Raw genomic sequence first — 18,798 nt, forward strand, 5'->3', positions numbered from 1 at the left:
ATAACAAAAGAAAGAGATTTTTAAATCAACCAAAAACCTTATGCATTTATATTAATAAATCAAAAACCAAACCGAATTCTCGTTTTAGCTATAGTGTAAGTAAATATAAATAACCAAAAAAAAAAATAAAATACGGCTTGTACAGCCAATAACATAAACTAAACTGAAAATAATATTGCTTAACTCTGCGATTCCGTAGCCAACTCAGGAGTTGACTGGACCCTCCAGGGTAAAAAAGCCCCCTTCCTAGAAGGGATAACAAAAAATATAAATATTCAAACTAAGATAGTGGTATGCAATTTTGAAAAAAATAAAAAATTTAAAAATGGCAAGTCAAAACAATCTAATTAGACCCCCGTACTCGGGATTAATCCTCCTGCTGCATCAACAGCACCGTCAGGTCCTAATAACACAATTCCGCCAGATTTGGCGAACATGATAAAAAACATGGTAACTTTAGCAATAGAGGCAAGTGTACCTAATGTAGTACATAATATTCTTAATAATAAAATAAGCCCGGTCATTACGGACCAATAGACGAACAATTCCAAAACAACACGAATGAAATGGATAAGATAAGACCTTGTGAGATCCCTAAGGAAATTTTCAGGAAATGCCTCAGAATTTAGTTCCTGGAAAAAAAGTGTCGAACGCATTTTAAGAATCTACGAACCCTCAAAAGGGACACCTAAATATTTCGGCATTTTAAATGTCATCAGAAATAAGATAGTTGGAAATGCAGATATAGCCTTAGAATCCTACAACACCCCCCTAGACTGGACAGCAATCTCCCGCTGCTTGACTGCTCACTACGCAGACAAACGAGACATAGGCACTCCAATGTACCAAATGACATGTCTCATACAAGGACGAATGACAATTAACGAATTTTACCAAAAGGTATATGGACACTTTTCTTTACTTCTCAACAAGATAGGATGTATAGAGATGGAGAAGAAGCAGTCCACTTGTTAACGGAGAATTACCGCGCTAAAGCCCTCGATACTTATATAAGAAGAAGAAGAACCAAAAAGCCTACCCGAAGTCCACCATCTTTGTCTCAAATTAGAAAACCAAAGCTTCAGAGCTTCTCACGCTAATAACCAAACCTCTATCACACCATCAACTTCCCGTCAACAACTCATAAATCAGCAACAGCCACGACAGCAATACACCCAACCCAGAAATCATCAACCATTAAACCCTCAAACCACATCCAAATTTTATCCTGAACTAGCTTATCTACCAAATCCCTTGACATATTCCAACCCACAAAACTACCATAGCAACCAACTAAACCTTAATCACTCTAACATCCAACAACATTCAAATCGGAATCCAAATCAATTTAGTCAACAATATCGGCAACAAAACCAGAATCTATATAGTCCACAGCAAAACATTGCTCCTCCTAGACCCCCTAAACCACCTTAACCGATGGACGTGAATGAGAGTATAAGGACAAGAGCCGTTAATTACGCAAATCGGCCAAAACCCCAAGAATCCGGTAAAAGACCATCAAACGCTTCAATAATAAATAACCTCCCACAAAAATGCAAAGAAACTTTCACATAAATTCTAACGAACTACCAGAGGACCAATACAACGAAAGCGTATACAACTACAATCACCAATACGACTACAATGAGCAAACATACCATGAGCCAAATCACAAGGACACAATTGAAGAAACACTCGACCTCACTGACGTATATTTTTTAGACTAAATAGCTTTTCGCTACCTTATTTCAGATACAGGACGAAGAGCGGCGAAATAATGCAAATATTAGTAAACACCGGATCCAATAAAAATTACATACAACCAAGCTTAGTAGAAAAAGCAATAGCGAACAATACTCCTTTTCTAGCGAACTCAGTAGGCGGCAAAATAAAAATTGCTCATCTACATATCTAAATCTTTTCAAATTAGAAAATTGCAAATTAAAATTTTTGCTATTGCCAACACTCACCACTTTCCTGACATATTAGGAAACGATAGCTTAAAAGCACTTTCAGCAATCATACACACAAAAGAAAATTACATAGTAATAGCAAATACGAAAACAACCTATCTGAGACCATATAGTGTACAGGACGTTAACTTAATACATATCCGGGACGAACATATGAGTACAATAGACAAACATGCAATTAGGAAACTAGTACAAACAGTTGTTGAAAAGTAAGTAAATAAATTATTAGACCACGGTATCATACGACAATCAAGATCACCCTATAACTCACCTGTATGGGTAGTGCCTAAAAAAGAGGACGCGTCTGGCAGAAACAAATTTAGAATGGTTATAGATTACAGGAAGCTAAACGCAGTTACAGTTGCAGATAGGTTACCAATACCTGAAATAAATGAAGTTCTCTCCCAACTAGGAGAAAACCGAATTTTCTCTGTGATTGATTTAAAAAGCTGTTTCCATCAAATTCCTCTTAAGAAATCTGTGGTGAAAAAAACAGAATTTTCGGTGAACAATGGGAAATACGAGTTCACCCGACTTCCGTTTGGTTTGAAAAATGCCCGAGCCATATTTCAACGGACACTTGATGACATACTAAGACAATACATAGGCCAAAATATGCTATGTATACATAGACGATATATAGTAATTATATTTAGTAGAGACGAAAAATCACACTCCGAACACATAGACACAATTTTTGAAACCCTCAGTACAGCAAACATGAAGGTTCAAATCGATAAATGCGAATTCTTCAAAAAGCTAGGATTCGTTGTATCTTCCAAGGGAATTTCTACAAACCCTTCCAAAGTACAATCAATATCAAATTTTCCATACCCCCAGACGATCAAGGACTTACGATCATTCTTAGGCTTATCCGGATATTATAGAAGATTTATCAAGGATTATGCCAAATTGGCCAAGCCATTTATATCCCTTCTTAGAGGTGAGGAAGAAAGAATGTCGAAAAGAAGCTCGAAGAAAATCCAAATAAATCTAAATGAGGAAGCTTAATCTGCATTCAACAAAATTAAATCCACACTGACATCTAAAGACGTAATTTTACAATATCCTGATTACAAGAAAGAATTTGACCTAACTACTGACGCCTCAAAGTATGCCATAGGCGCCGTTTCAGAGCAAAATGGCAAACCAATAAACTTTGTATCAAGAACATTGCACAAGGCCGAAGAAAATTACGCAGTCAACGAAAAAGAAATGCTTGCCATTATATGGGCACTGAACTCATTTAGAAACTATCTATACGGTACAGCAAAAGTTGTAATACATACAGACCACCAACCAGTAATAAAAATAATAACTCTAAACTAAAGCGATGGAAAGCCATACTTGAAGAATACAACTATGAATTAAAATGCAAACCTGGGAAAGCAAATGTAGTTGCAGATACATTATCCAGGCCTTTTTAAGTAAACTCCCTATCAGTTGCTACACATTCCGACGAAAGCTTATCACACAATCTAATTCCAGCAGCAGAAGGACCAAAATACTATTCCCGGACCTTCCATAGACATATAATCACCAAACCCAACTTTTCAACAGAGAATTTAACTTCACTATTGAAACGATACCTTAACCCCTCAGTGATAAATGGTATATTTACTCGTACCTCTGAAGAAATAATAAGGAAAATCCAAGAAATTTACCCACTTCACTTTGGTAATTATAAAATTCGTTACACCCAAACAGAAGTAAGGGACATAACAAGCGAGGATGCACAAAACGAGGAAATACTAAACGAACACAAGCGAGCACATAAAAATAGAGACGAAAATAAAAAACAACTAATACAAAGATGTTACTTTCCAAAGATGAAAACAAAAATAGAAAATATAATTAAACAGTGTAGAGTCTTCAAGAAAAACAAGTATGATCGCAACCCTAATAAACCGCAACTATTAGAAACCCCAATACCTCAATACCCTGGAGAAATTGTGCTATCTATATGCATTTCGTATTTACAGTACGGAAAAAAATTAGTTCTAACAGCAGTAGATAAATTCTCCAAATATGCTCAAGTTAAAATAATAGAGTCAAAATCAATAGAAGATATCACAGAACCTTTACGACAAATACTTTTCGCTTTTGGTATACCCAAAACAATAGTTATTGGCAACGAGAAATCTTTAAATTCAGCTTCCATACAATTTATGGTCGAAGAGCAACTCAGTATTAAAACTTTTAAAACTTCCCCATACACAAGCACAGTTAACGGACAAGTAGAAAGATTTCACTCTACCCTGTCTGAAATTATGCGCTGCCTTCAAACGAAACGCACACACCGCTCATTCCAAGAACTCTTAGACCGATGTACATACGAATATAACTACACCATACATTTCGCAACAGGGAAACGACCTATAGAGACATTTTTTGGCAGACGTGTTACAGTAGTCCCAGAGCAATATGAAAATGCACGACAGGAAAATATAGAAACCCTTCGGAGAAGGCAGGCAAAAGATTTAGAAAACCATAATAAAACATTGAAACCTATGAAAATATATACTCCTGGAGATGTAATTTATGCCAGAATAAACAAACGAATATGGTCAAAACTTAGAAAGGAACGCAAAATATAGAAAGGAAACAGTTAAGGATGACAAATCCAGTGTAGTAATCACTGAAAAAGGACGAACGGTACATAAAAGCAACATCAGACAATAGTATTTTTTTTTTCTCTTTTACTTTGTAGGTTTTTTGTGCACCTAGTGTACGCAGACTTTAAAATAATAGACTATACAAATTCACAATTAGCAACATTTGATACAAGATTGACAAGAATACAAACAGGACCTACCGAATAATACATAAAGTAGACCTAGACGCATTTCAAATGACACTCGACGAAATGGACAACACTATTAAAACCAAGATAACATCAGAAAATCCCTTTCGACCCATCTTGATAAATGAATTAACCCTTACACAAAATTACCTAAATAGACTCCGACCCAAAAATTTAAAAAATCTATAGAAACAATAGGAAAAGTCTGAAAATGGATCGCGGGAAATCCCGATCATGACGATTTAGTAATTTTAGATAATCAAATAAATAATATAGTAAACAATAACAATAATCAAGTAGTAATAAATAAAATAATTTTTGACAGGATAAACAATATAACGAGAGTATCGAATAAGATTTTAAAAGCGGTACAATCTAATGAAGATGTACAACGAAATTTTTCTATAGAATTAAAATATAAATTAAAGATTGTAAAAGAAGAAATTATTAATATTGGTCATCGTCAATTCGTATATTTTATCATATGAAGAACTAGCATTAGCAAAATCCATTTTCATAAAAAATAACTTCACATTAAATAATGTAGAAGAATCGCTAGAACTTGCAAATATAAAAGTAGCCTCAAATGAAACAATGTTATTTTATGTGGTAGGAATACCACTAACAAACGAAGAAATTTGCGATTCAATTGTTATCAAACCCATAAAGAAAAAAAAATATATTAATAAAATTCCCTATGAAAATATCGTAACCTGTAGTAAACATAAGGTATTTGGAATAAAAACAAAATGTAGTGAGAATAATCATATAAGAATTTGTAACTATAAGAATATGATAGATATTAGTAATACTACTTGTGTCCCGCAACTACTCAGAAGCGAACCAGCAGAATGCACTCAAATAAATAACCAGCACATCCCATCGATAGAAAACATCTCCCCTGGCATCTTACTAAACCAGCAAGAATGATAGAAACAAGATTGCGCAATGACGAGTTCAAATTTTGTTCGTTCTGCGCATCTACGTCACGGTTGACCAAAGTACAATCAGCTGATTTTCAGTTGCTTGTTTTTCTTTGCAATAAGAATCAATTTTGTATTGCAGGCATACAAAAACATGAATATCATCAAAAGTTAACTTAAATATAAGTGAATATTAATAAAAGATATCAATATAAGTGAATATTTTATAGCGAACATTTACCTACATATTCATTTCATGGTATTTTTGTTGTATTATTTAATTTTGTCTCTTTGCTGTGTTTGTTTGAACTATACACATTTATGCAAATAAAAATATTGAATATTTTGTGACCAACTTTCAATTTATTTTCTTATTTAATTTTCTTTTTTTGCTGTACATATTTTCAATTAAGTTTTTATTTAAGGAACGAATCCTGAAATACATTCTAGCTCTGAAAAACAATTATTTTACTTTGGTGCTACAATTTACAAAATTACTTAAATCTAAGTGCTTCTGGACGTAATTTGTACATGTACATACATACATATGCAAATCACTACCATTTAAGTCGTCAAATACTGCTTGCAAGCCTCTCATATGCTCCATCAACATATCTGTTGGTTTTGAGAGTCCTCCTTCAGATAGGTGATCCACCCAAGTATAAGACGAACAATTTTCTGAATTGGAACAAATTTCCGGGTTGTCTTTACCAAGTTTGTGGCAGATATACCCTGCCAAATTTTCAAGTTCGTCGTTGTTGAGAATCTTCAAGTCATCATTTTTTTCAATTGGGTCAGAATAGATCAACTGACACACGTTGAAAAATATTGCCTGCAAAAATATAATAAACATACATACATGCGTATAAATAAATGGAATAAATTGTTAGTTAAGATTATTATTACAATTAGGATAAGAAACAGTGGTTTAAACGAGACTCCATCCTTTTCTGCCGTTCATTAGCCTCTGCAGGAGTTAATCTGGTAAACGTGAGAAAAGCGCTAGGTAGCAACTTCGTTGGACTCCACGAACTTAAACCTGCAAGAGTGTTTGGTTAAAAAAGTAAAATTATTGTAATCAAAATGCTATAATTACCCATTTCAAACTGCAAATTTCTTTCACATTCAAAGGCGTGGGCGAATAATAAGTCAACCGTGACGTCAGCAAGAACAGCTGACTGAAAGCAAACATGCGCGTTGTGCAATCTTGTTTCTATCATTCTTGCTAAACCAGTATAATGGCACAATTGAAATCGATAACCAAAAAATACAGGGTGGGCCAAAAGAAACCAAGGGGTGTACAAGTTTAATAACTTTTTCGTTTACTAATTTGCTTTTATTTTTTCTTTAAGATTATATAGACAACACTTGGAGAATTTATAATGGAGAGGTACACAACTGAACAGAGAACCAGAACAATAGAATTTTATTATTTAAACCACAGATCAATTATTTTAACGCAAACAGCATATCGTCGACATTTTAACGTCAGAATTTCGCCCTCTGAAGCAATGATTCGTTGCTTAGTTGATCCTCATCACCAACACGGCAGCGTAACAGATTTGCTTCGAACCGGTAGACCACGTTTAAGTCGCACTGCGGAAAATATTGAACGAGTACAGCAAAGTGTTAACGAAGCACCAGAAACATCTGCCAGAAGGCGTTCTGCTAAGCTAGGACGGCGCATTTTAAAAAAGATTTACAGTTATACCCATATAAGGTGCAAGAATTAAAACCCGCAGATCATCGGCAACGTCTAAATTTTGTAGTTAAATTTCAAGAGTTGGCCAGAAATGAAATCAACTTCATTAAAATTTTGATTATGAGTGATGAAGCTCATTTTCATTTGTATGGCTTTGTTAATAAGCAGAACTGTAGGTTCTGGGGTTCTCAAAATCAAAGAGCCATTCATCAACGCCAATTACACCCCATCAGGTGTACAGTATGTTGTAGGATCACATCTGAAAATGTCATTGGGCCTTACTTCTTCGAGAATAAAGATGGAAGTGCTGTAACCGTAAATGGAGAGCGGCATCGGTTTATGATAGAAAATTTTTTACGTCCTGCTCTTGAAAACAGACCTGGTATGTGGTTTCAGCAGGACAGAGCTACTGCCCATACTGCCCGAGACACAATGACACTTTTAAGTAAAATTTTTGGAGGACGAATAATTTCCAGAAATTCGGAAATTATTTGGCCAGCGCGATCTCCAGATTTGACAGCATCCGACTATTTTTTTGGGGTTATTTGAAGAAGCGAGTGTATGTGAACAAGCCAGAGACAATCCTTGAACTCAAGGCAAACATTGGTGCAGAAATTCGAACGCTACAGCCACAAGTTTTGAAAGATGTTATGGAAAATGCTCTAAAAAGAGCCCGTCAGTGCGAAGCTGAAAACGGCGGTCATTTAGGAGACATCATTTTTCATACTTAGTGTAAAAAAATTTCCCTTTTGTATATTATATAATCTGAAAGAAAAAATAAAAAAAAAAAATAATAAACGAAAAAGTGATTAAACTTTTACACCCCTTGGTTTCTTTTGGCCCACCCGTAGTTTAAACAAACGAGGACGTTCGTTTTTGACGGTGGAGGAGTTAGCAACATTAAAGTTAACTGCGATAAACTGAATAAACAATATACCAATCAACATCCGGCACACGCAGTATAAACTACAGCCAGGAAGTAATGCTGACCAACAATAATGCAACCATTGCAACAATTGTCGAGCAGTTAACAAATCAAGTAATTTTTAAGTTATAAATGATTGATAATCGAAATTGTAATTTAGTCTTAGCAGAACAATTAACAATAAAGGTCGTTTTGACCAAACAAAATGCAAATTTTTTTAGTCGTTTCAATTTAACCGGCAATAATTTCCATACATACATACATACATATTACGCACAAAGTGTATTTTCTTTGTTTATTCTATCTTGCTCTTCTAATGTGAATCATTCACAATGCGTAACCAGCTGTCAAAATTACTTGAAGATATAATGTATTTTTTTTTCTTCAGCAATTACTTGAGAGCTGGATACGGACCTTATATACTTATGTAAACAATCACAAGATCAGCAACGTGGAGAGACTGTTCGACTTAATTCAAAAAACCTGAGGAGAAGCAAGAGCAATTGTTAAAAACGAGCCATTAGCAAATGGTGGTTTCCTAATGACATGGAGGGACCTGGTATCACAATATGAAAACAAACGAGAACAAACAAAGTGAAAGCGCGATTAAACACCTTCAGAGTACCGTAAACAATTGTCTCACAAATCTGCACAACGTGTACATAGACACTTGTAACTTGGACCCTATCTTAATCTTCTTATGTGGAGTGAAACTACCCCTCCTGGAAAACTTTTGACATAAATCTTTGAAAGCAGTAGGAAAACAAACTGACCTCATGCCAGTGACCCAATCCGACAGTGGAAAATACAGGATATTTTTGTACTTGCAACTCCAATTTTTTTCTTCGCGGAGTGTGATGGAGATAACGAATAACATTTAACTTTGGGGGGTTCCCCCGTGGATCCGCCCCTGTGCACAATCCTCTTACAGTTCTCTAATAATATAACCCAACACCCACAAGACTTAAGTGGGAAGAAGATTTTGTTATGTACTGCTATAGTTCAAGCTCTATACAAAGTGCAACTATTCACAGCTCGAGCACTAGTAGACTCCGGGCCAGAAGCCACCTTAATTTCAGAAAAATTTTACAGAAAATTGAACATACCAACGTTCAGGAAAAATGCACAAGTGACTGGATTGCACAAGTGACTGGATTGCACAACACTGTTTTGGCAACACCCACAAAAATTTGCGAACTCACCCTTCGTTCGTCGACAAGAAAACAGTTTAAGATAATGACCCATAAACCAGCCAGCGTAGCCGCTGTCATTTAATTCGCTGAACTATGTCAATGTCGTCGTATATCTCATACAGCTCATCGTTCCATCGAATGCGATATTGGACAACGCGCAAAGGACCATAAATGTTTCGCAGAACCTTTCTCTCGAAAACTCGCAATGTCGACTCATGAGTTGTTGTCATCGTCTAAGCCTCTGCGCTATATGGAAGGACGGGAATTATGAGCGACTTATACAATTCTGTTTTTGTTCGTCGAGAAGGACTTTACTTCTCAATTGCCTACTCAGACCGAAATAGCAGCTGTTGGCAAGAGTTATCCTGCGCTGGATTTCGAAGCTAACATTGTTGGTGGTGTTTACACTGGTTCCAAGATAGACGAAAATATCTACGACTTCAAAGTTATGACTGTCAACAGTGACGTGATAGCCAAATCGCTAGTGCGAGGAGTGTTTGCTTGATGACAGGAGATATTTCGTCTGCCCTCGTTCACTGCCAGACCCATTTGCTTTGCTTCCTTATCCAGTCTGGAGAAAGCAAAACTAACGGCGCGGGTGTTGAGGCCGATGATACTAATATCATCGATTAAGTTCTGCAGCTCGAATTATTTTATCCAGCAGCAGGTTTAAGAAGTCGCACGATAGGGAATTGCCTTGTCTGAAACCTCGTTTGGTATCGAACGGCCCGGAGAGGTCCTTCCAGATCCTGATGGAGCTTTCGGTGTTGCTCAACGTTGGTTACACAGCCGTATTAGTTTTGCGGGGATACCAAATTCAGACATCGCGGCATAAAGGCAACTCTTTTTCGTGCTGTCGAAAGCAGCTTTGAAGTGGTGTGTGTCGGTTTCCCTTTCACGGGTCTTTTCCAAAATTTGGCGTATGGTGAATATCTGGGTGGTTGTTTATTTGCCAGGTCTAAAGCTTCGCTGATAAGGTCCAATTAGTTTGCTGACGGTGGTCTTTAATCTTTCACACAATACGCTTGATAGAACCTTATACACCATGTTGAAGAGGCTTATTCCACGGTAGTTGGCGCAGATTGTGGGGTCTCCCTTTTTGTGGATTGGGCAGAGCACACTTAACTTCCAATCGTTGTGCACGCTTTTGTCCGACAACATTTTACAAAGAAGCTGATGCATGCTCCTTATCAGTTCTTCGCCGCCGTGTTTGAATAGCTCGGCCGGCAATCCATCGGCCCCGCTGCTTTATTGTTCTTCAGGCGGGTAATTGCTATTCGAACTTCTTCATGGTCGGGCAATGGAACGTCTGCTCCATCGTCATCGATTGGGGAATTGGGTTCTCCTTCTCCTGCCGTTGTACGTTCACTGCCATTCAACAGGCTAGAGAAGTGTTCCCTCCATAATTTAAGTATGCTCTGGGCATCGGTCACTAGATCACCTTTGGGCGTTCTACAAGAGTAACAGCTCATGCTTTCGTAATAATTTTCTTCATAGTTATACCCATTATAATTGGTGGGTTCGGAATTGACATATTCCTTTAATGTTAGATGCACCTGATATAGCTTTCCCACAAATAAATAATATAAGATTCTGATTATTACCTCCTTCCCTTACACTACTATTAGTGAGAAATATAGTAGAAAACGGAGCTGGTACAAGTTGAACAATTTACCCACACTTATCATCTGTTATTGCTCACGGAGGAGCATCAGTTGATCTAGCAATTTTTTCACTTCACTTAGCTGGAATTTCTTCAATTCTAGGGGCTGTAAATTTCATTACAACAGGCAAATTTCATTACAAGAGTATGGATGTGTTAGTATATACAATTGTGTGGGTGTATACAATCAAGGGTTAATTGTGAATCTAATATATAAAATTCTCGTGTCCCGGTGTACGTTATTGAACTCCTCTGAAACCGCTCGACCGATTTTCGTGAATCTTAGCGTGCATATCGGCTAGGGTGGAGAATCGGACAGCATCTATTTTTCATCCTCCTAAATGTTAAGGGAAATTGGAAATTGGAAAATTCCCAAAAAGTAACATTTTTCCATACAAATTTTTTTTCAATTTTTGTTTGTTTTGTTTTTCAATATTTTTATTTGACAAATATTTGAATCATTCAATTTCGGTCGCATGCTTTTTTTATTCCGGCTATTCAAAAGAAAAATTATTGAAAATTATTCAGTGAAAACGTTATGTTTCACGTAAAGTGATCAATTACAGATTGAAATTTCTTACGAAGCCAAGAAGAGGTCGCGCTAATATCGGTCGGCGTTCCTTTTGCCATCAACGTATGGCAGCCCAAGACACATGAACGACTACTCCCAGGATGCGATGACATACATGTGGAATTATGGAACGCGGTCAATCAGCAAGCGATCGTCACGATGTCACAGCACGACTTTTCAAACAACAGCAGCGATGTTTGATGGACTTTATCTTGAAGCAACATATGGTACATTTGTATTCTGTTGAGTAGCAAAAAAAAGTTAGCCGCATGCACACATTCTTCTTTGGATGGTGGATGGTGGTTACACCAGAGCAAACTGATGAACTCATTTCTGCAGAAATTCCTGATGCAGAGAAAGATACAGTATTATACCAAGTGGTGAAAACCAATATGGTTCATGGACCTTGCGGACACCAAAATCCCACTTCGGGTTGTATGTCTGACAATAAATGCACGAAACACTATCCAAGTGCTTTTCTTTCGGAAACTCAAACTTGAAATGATTGATATCCACTGTATAGGCGTCGCTCACCAGACGACAATGGCAGAACATTCAGCATTCAATTTAGAAGAATGAATATTGAAGTTGACAACACATGGATCGCATCATATTCGCCATTATTGTGTAATTCACATTCAAAACTCATATCAATGTTGAGTATTCGGACATTGGCCAAATTATTGTAACTATGATTCCTTAAGTGCACGCGCAATGTTGGCTGCCAAAAATACCGATGTTGTTCACTTAATCTAGAAGATTCAAAGTCAAATTCCGGGAGACTTGCGCTCATACAAATCGATCGATCGTCTTGACAATGAAGACGACGCCGTGAATTATCCAGTGGAATTTCTAAAGTCTTTGGAGAGGCTTGGTATGTCACCGCATCATTTGCGTCTCAAAGTTGGATCTGTCGTTATTATGTTCCGCAAACTGCGCTATCAAATACAAGGGGGCAGAATGCTTGATTCTACGAATTCCTTTGAGTTCTAACGATTTGCCATTTCAATTCAAACGTATTCCGTTTCGAGTGAAAATTGCATTCGAGATGACAATCAACAGGACACAAGGATAGTCGCATAGTGTGTGGCATAAATCTGGAAATGCTATGTTTTTCACACGGTTAGATACACCGAAACAGAACCAAAAAATATTGTTTATCAAGCTTCGTTATATTGAAAAAATTTGCAAAATCGAAAATAAATGATTTTCAACACAATATAAATTCAACTTTCTTTTCATTTCAAAACACATAATTTCAGGCAGGACAACGGCTGCCGGGTCAGCTAGTATAAATATAAATATGAGTACAAATATAACTATTACTTTGAATATAACCTGATATAATTTTTTATTTACCGCGTTGATATTCTGAAAATTCTGATGCTGTTGTTATTGTTACCTCTGCTGATGGATTTGCGCCTACTTGTCCGTCCCTTGTTTTTGGGTTCGCCTAAGTTATGTTGGCGCTGTTGAATGTTTTTGCATTGTCCTCTAATTTGTATTTAGACGAGTTAGGAGGGCAAAGCAGGGTAATGCTCATTCATTTGGTATGAGCACTAACAATACTAATGAACTAAAAAATCGTGTATTATTGTAAGGAAAGCGTGGGATGCATTGTGACATAGTTTTAATATACCGAGCAACTCACGTCTTTAGGAATATAGTAAAACCTTACCGTAATAAAAAAATGTTAAATAATCGCTGCATGCCTAACAATTATAATATAAACTTTGTTATTAATTCGTAACTATTCATTTCTTCTTTTTTAATGGCGTAGACCTTGCTTACGCGGTTACTTGAGTTAACAATAGCGCGTCGTTTCTTTTTTTCGCAATTTGGCGCCAATTCGTGATCTCTCCAACAGAGTGGAGTCCTTTTTCTTTATCTGTATCTTCCGGTGGGTACTGCGTCAAATACTTTCAGAAATCGAGTGTACTCATCCATACGGACAATATGACCTAGTCCGTGTAGCTACTGCCTCTTAAATCGCAGAAATATGTCAGTGTCGTCGTATATTTCGTACAGCGCAGCATTTTACTGAATGCGATGTTCGCCGTTTCCAATGCGCACAGCACTATAAATCTTCGGCAGAACCTTTCTCTTCAAAACTCGTAACGTCGACTCATTGGATGTTATTATCGTACATGTCTGTGTACCTTGTAACAGGACGGCACCTGTTGCCAAGAGTTATTCTGCGTTGGATTTCGAGGCTTATATTGTTTTCGTGTTCGAAGTTATGACTTTAAACAGTGTCGTGGGAGCCAAGTAGCGAGTGCGACGACTATATATTTGATTACAGGAGATATTTCATCTTACCCTCGTTCACTACCAGACCCATTAGCTTCGCCTCCTTGTCCAGTCTGGAGAAAGCAAAACTAACAGCGCGGGTGTTGCGGCTAATGACATTAATATCATCGCCGTACGCCAGCAGCTGTAAACTCTTATAAAACATTGTGTCCTCTCTATTCAGCTCTGCCCCGGCGAAGTCGGTCAACTTCAACCCGTTTGATATTTCATCAAGGAGGCTGAATTTACCGACCGTTGAGCTAAAGATGCCTGTTTGCCTACTCTTGCGTTAAAGTCACCTAGCACGATTTTGACTTATTCCTTTTCTTATTATACTAAATGCTCCTTTCAATACAGCAATTATACTCTAAATAAGGAAAGATCTCGACTCCTTTTGAATTTTTTTTAATTATCCAAAATATTGCAACTAAAATGAATATGCAGGGATTAAATACCTAAAGGAAATGTATTTATGTATACATGAATACGTAATCATATTACAATGCGAGTAGCGTCGTAGTAACCTTGCATGTTGCCTAAAATTATCAATTTTAAATAAATATATCTAATATTTAAAAAATATTCACGTTAATGAGTTTTTTAATTATTTCATTTACGAATATATTTAGTAATTTAATTAATTAAACAAAAATTCAAACGACGCATTTACGCTTGTTTTGAGCTTCAACTGTCAAAATTTCATTTTCCATTTGGCACAGCTAAACGTAAAATTTACACCACGTAACAATTTTCCGCCCCTATTCAAGACAAATAAAAATGTAACTTGAATAAATTTTTTTGCTCTCGTGTTAATATGTATGGAGGATGGGGTCATGTGTAGAAGTTCACTCAAGTGAGGAAAGTTCTCTGATCGCCATTCACTTGGGAGTGGCCAGAAACGATTCTTTTACATATGACTCAAGCAGCTCACAACTTCCGGTCTTTGACCAAGTATCCTCTGGGTAGCCTAAGAACATCCGTTCGAAGGTGAGCTAAAGTGAGAAGGCGAAACATCCCCTGCATAGGGTTGTGCGCTGGGTTTGGGACCCGCCACGTAAAAAGCCTATCCCAATGAAAAGCGACAAACAGCCTCGGATGAGAAACCCCTCTTTTGATGACGACCATGGCAAACGAAATAAGGATAACGATATCAGGGCATGCACCTGGAATGTCCGGTCCCTTAATTGGGAAGGTGCCGCTGCCCAGCTGGTTGATGTCCTCGTGAAAATAAAGGCTGACATCACCGCCGTCCAAGAAATGCGATGGACGGGACAAGGACAGAGACGAGTAGGTCCTTGTGACATTTACTACAGTGGCCATATAAAGGAGCGCAAGTTTGGTGTGGGATTCGTGGTGGGAGAGAGACTCCGTCGCCGAGTACTATCATTCACTCCGGTGAATGAACGTCTAGCCACAATCCGCATCAAAGCGAGGTTCTTCAACATATTGCTGATTTGCGCCCACGCTCCGACGGATGAGAAGGACGATGTGACCAAAGATGCCTTTTATGAGTGCTTGGAACGCACTTATGAGAGATGCCCCCGCCACGATGTCAAAATCGTGCTTGGCGACTTTAACGCCAGGGTGGGCAAAGAAGGTATCTTTGGCACTACGGTCGGCAAATTCAGCCTCCACGAGGAAACATCCCCAAATGGGTTGAGGCTGATCGACTTCGCCGGGGCCCGAAATATGGTACTAGATTCCAGCACAAAAAATTCATCAAGCTACCTGGCTGTCTCCGGATCGAAAAACTACCAACCAGATCGATCATGTTGTGATAGACGGAAGACACGTCTCCAGTGTTTTAGATGTGCGTGCGCTCCGAGGTCCTAACATCGACTCGGACCACTATCTTGTTGCAGCCAAGATTCGCACCGCCTCTGTGCAGCAAAAACGCACGCCAACAAACACAAGGAGGTTCGACGTCGAAAAGCTGCAATCACAACAGACTGCCAAACGTTTTTCTACTCGGCTTGCACTCCTGCTCTCTGAGAGCACTTATCAACAACTCGGTATAAGGGAGCTGTGGGACGGCATTTCAAACTCCTTACGTACAGCTGCATCCGAAACCCTTGGTTTTCGGAAAGTGCAAAAGAACAGCTGGTACGACGAGGAGTGCCGTGCCGCAGCGGAGAGAAAACAAGCTGCCTACCTCGCAACGTTACGATCGACCACTACACGTGCGGGATGGGATAGATACCGAGAATTGAAGAGGGAAGCGAGACGCATCTGCAGACAGAAAAAGAAAGAGGCCGAAATGCGTGAGTATGAAGAGCTTGATAAGCTGGCCGACGGGGTAATGCTCGAAAATTCTACGAAAAAATGCGGCGGCTTACAGAAGGTTTCAAGACCGGAGCATACTCTTGTAGAACCCCCAAAGGTGATCTAGTGACCGATGCCCAGAGCATACTTAAATTATGGAGGAACACTTCTCCAGCCTGCTGAATGGCAGAGAATGCACAACGCCAGGAGAAGGCGAACCCGATTCCCCAATCGATGACGATGGAGCAGACGTCCCATGTCCCGACCATGAAGAAGTTCGAATAGCAATTACCCGCCTGAAGAACAACAAAGCGGCGGGGGCCGATGGATTACCGGCCGAGCTATTCAAACACGGCGGCGAAGAACTGATAAGGAGCATGCATCAGCTTCTTTGTAAAATATGGTCGGACGAAAGCATGCCCAACGATTGGAATTTAAGTGTGCTATGCCCAATCCATAAGAAAGGTGACCCCACAATTTGCGCCAACTACCGTGGGATTAGCCTCCTCAACATCGCATATAAGGTTCTATCGAGCGTATTGTGTGAAAGATTAAAGCCCACCGTCAACAAACTGATTGGACCTTATCAGTGTGGCTTTAGACCTGGAAAATCAACAACCGACCAGATATTCACCATGCGCCAAATCTTGAAAAGACCCGTGAAAGGAGAATCGACACACACCACCTCTTCGTCGATTTCAAAGCTGCTTTCGACAGCACGAAAAGGAGCTGCCTTTATGCCGCGATGTCTGAATTTGGTATCCCCGCAAAACTAATACGGCTGTGTAAACTGACGTTGAGCAACACGAAGAGCTCCGTCAGAATCGGGAAGGACCTCTCCGAGCCGTTCGATACCAAACGAGGTTTCAGACAAGGCGATTCCCTATCGTGTGACTTTTTTCAACCTGCTTCTGGAGAAAATAGTTCGAGCTGCAGAACTTAGTAGAGAAGGTACCATCTTTTATAAGAGTGTACAGCTGCTGGCGTATGCTGATGATATTGATATCATCGGCCTTAACACCCGCGCCGTTAGTTCTGCTTTCTCCAGACTGGACAAGGAAGCAAAACAAATGGGTCTGGCAGTGAACGAGGGCAAGACGAAATATCTCCTGTCATCAAACAAACAGTCGTCGCATTCGCGACTTGGCTCCCACGTCACTGTTGACAGTCATAACTTTGAAGTTGTAGATAATTTCGTCTATTTAGGAACCAGTATTAACACCACCAACAATGTCAGCCTGGAAATCCAACGCAGGATTGCTCTTGCCAACAGGTGCTACTTCGGACTGAGTAGGCAATTGAAAAGTAAAAAGTCCTCTCTCGACGAACAAAAGCTAAACTCTATAAGTCGCTCATAATTCCCGTCCTGCTATATGGTGCAGAGGCTTGGACGATGTCAACAACTGATGAGTCGACGTTGCGAGTTTTCGAGAGAAAAGTTCTGCGAAAGATTTATGGTCCTTTGAGCGTTAGCCACGGCGAATATCGCATTCGATGGAACGATGAGCTGTACGAGATATACGACGACATTGACATAGTTCAGCGAATTAAAAGACAGCGGCTACGCTGGCTAGGTCATGTTGTCCGAATGGGCGAAAACACTCCAGCTCTGAAAGTATTCGACGCTGTACCCGCCGGGGGAAGCAGAGGAAGAGGAAGACCTCCACTCCGTTGGAAGGACCAAGTGGAGAAGGACCTGGCTACGCTTGGAATATCCAATTGGCGCCACGTAGCGAAAAGAAGAAACGACTGGCGCGCTGTTGTTAACTCGGCTATAATCGCGTAAGCGGTGTCTACGCCAATTAAGAAGAAGAAGTTAATATGTATTAGGAACTGATAACTCTGTAACAGTGGCAACTTTAATTTATATAAAAATTAGCTTAATAACCTTGCAACACGGAGGTAACAGATTGCACAAACACATTGAAACATTTTCAGCTGTTCACTAACACTGTTACATTTTCTGGAATTGAGAAAAACTATCGACATTCTAAACATATTGTAATATTGACTTCCTAGAATAGGAAAGACGAATACCCAATTTATCAAGAAGAAGAAAACGAAAAGCGCAGTTGAAGTGCTGAACACAATGAACATCTGTCAAATGTTAGAATACACACTTTCTTATATACACAGTTATGTAGTTGTGCAGCTGCCTCAATAACTGTGTCCCTAAGAACTTGTGTATTTAAATATTTGACAGATGTCGTTTGCAGTCTGTCGCGCTCATTGTGTTCAGCACTTATTTTGGATTTTAAAGAGGTAAGATCGTTATACCATGTTCAGACCGACACTTAATCACAAGATTTCGGCTATTGAATGGATTATCCCACTAATCTTAAAAATTTATCAAGATTTTGCCATACAAAAATGACAGTTCCAAATCACTTCATTGAAATGTTTTGAAACTGATCCACGCTAAATCTCTCTGTGCCACTCTGATTTTGCGCAATCTACTTGTCAGCACTGGAAATCTGTTACATTATCACAGCTG

At 38.7% G+C, this 18,798-nt stretch overlaps 1 long non-coding RNA gene across 1 annotated transcript; it reads right to left on the reverse strand.

The window, feature by feature from the left end:
- Positions 1–6,514: 6,514 nt before the first annotated feature.
- On the reverse strand, positions 6,515–6,883 carry LOC120779625. The gene is made up of 3 exons (XR_005705688.1): positions 6,796–6,883; positions 6,606–6,738; positions 6,515–6,531 (listed from the first exon to the last, which is right to left on the reverse strand). It is a non-coding gene; the product is annotated as an uncharacterized LOC120779625 (long non-coding RNA).
- Between the last annotated feature and the right edge of the window lie 11,915 nt (positions 6,884–18,798).

This window comes from Bactrocera tryoni, unplaced genomic scaffold (assembly GCF_016617805.1).
Source record: "Bactrocera tryoni isolate S06 unplaced genomic scaffold, CSIRO_BtryS06_freeze2 scaffold_11, whole genome shotgun sequence".
Lineage (NCBI taxonomy): Eukaryota > Metazoa > Arthropoda > Insecta > Diptera > Tephritidae > Bactrocera > Bactrocera tryoni.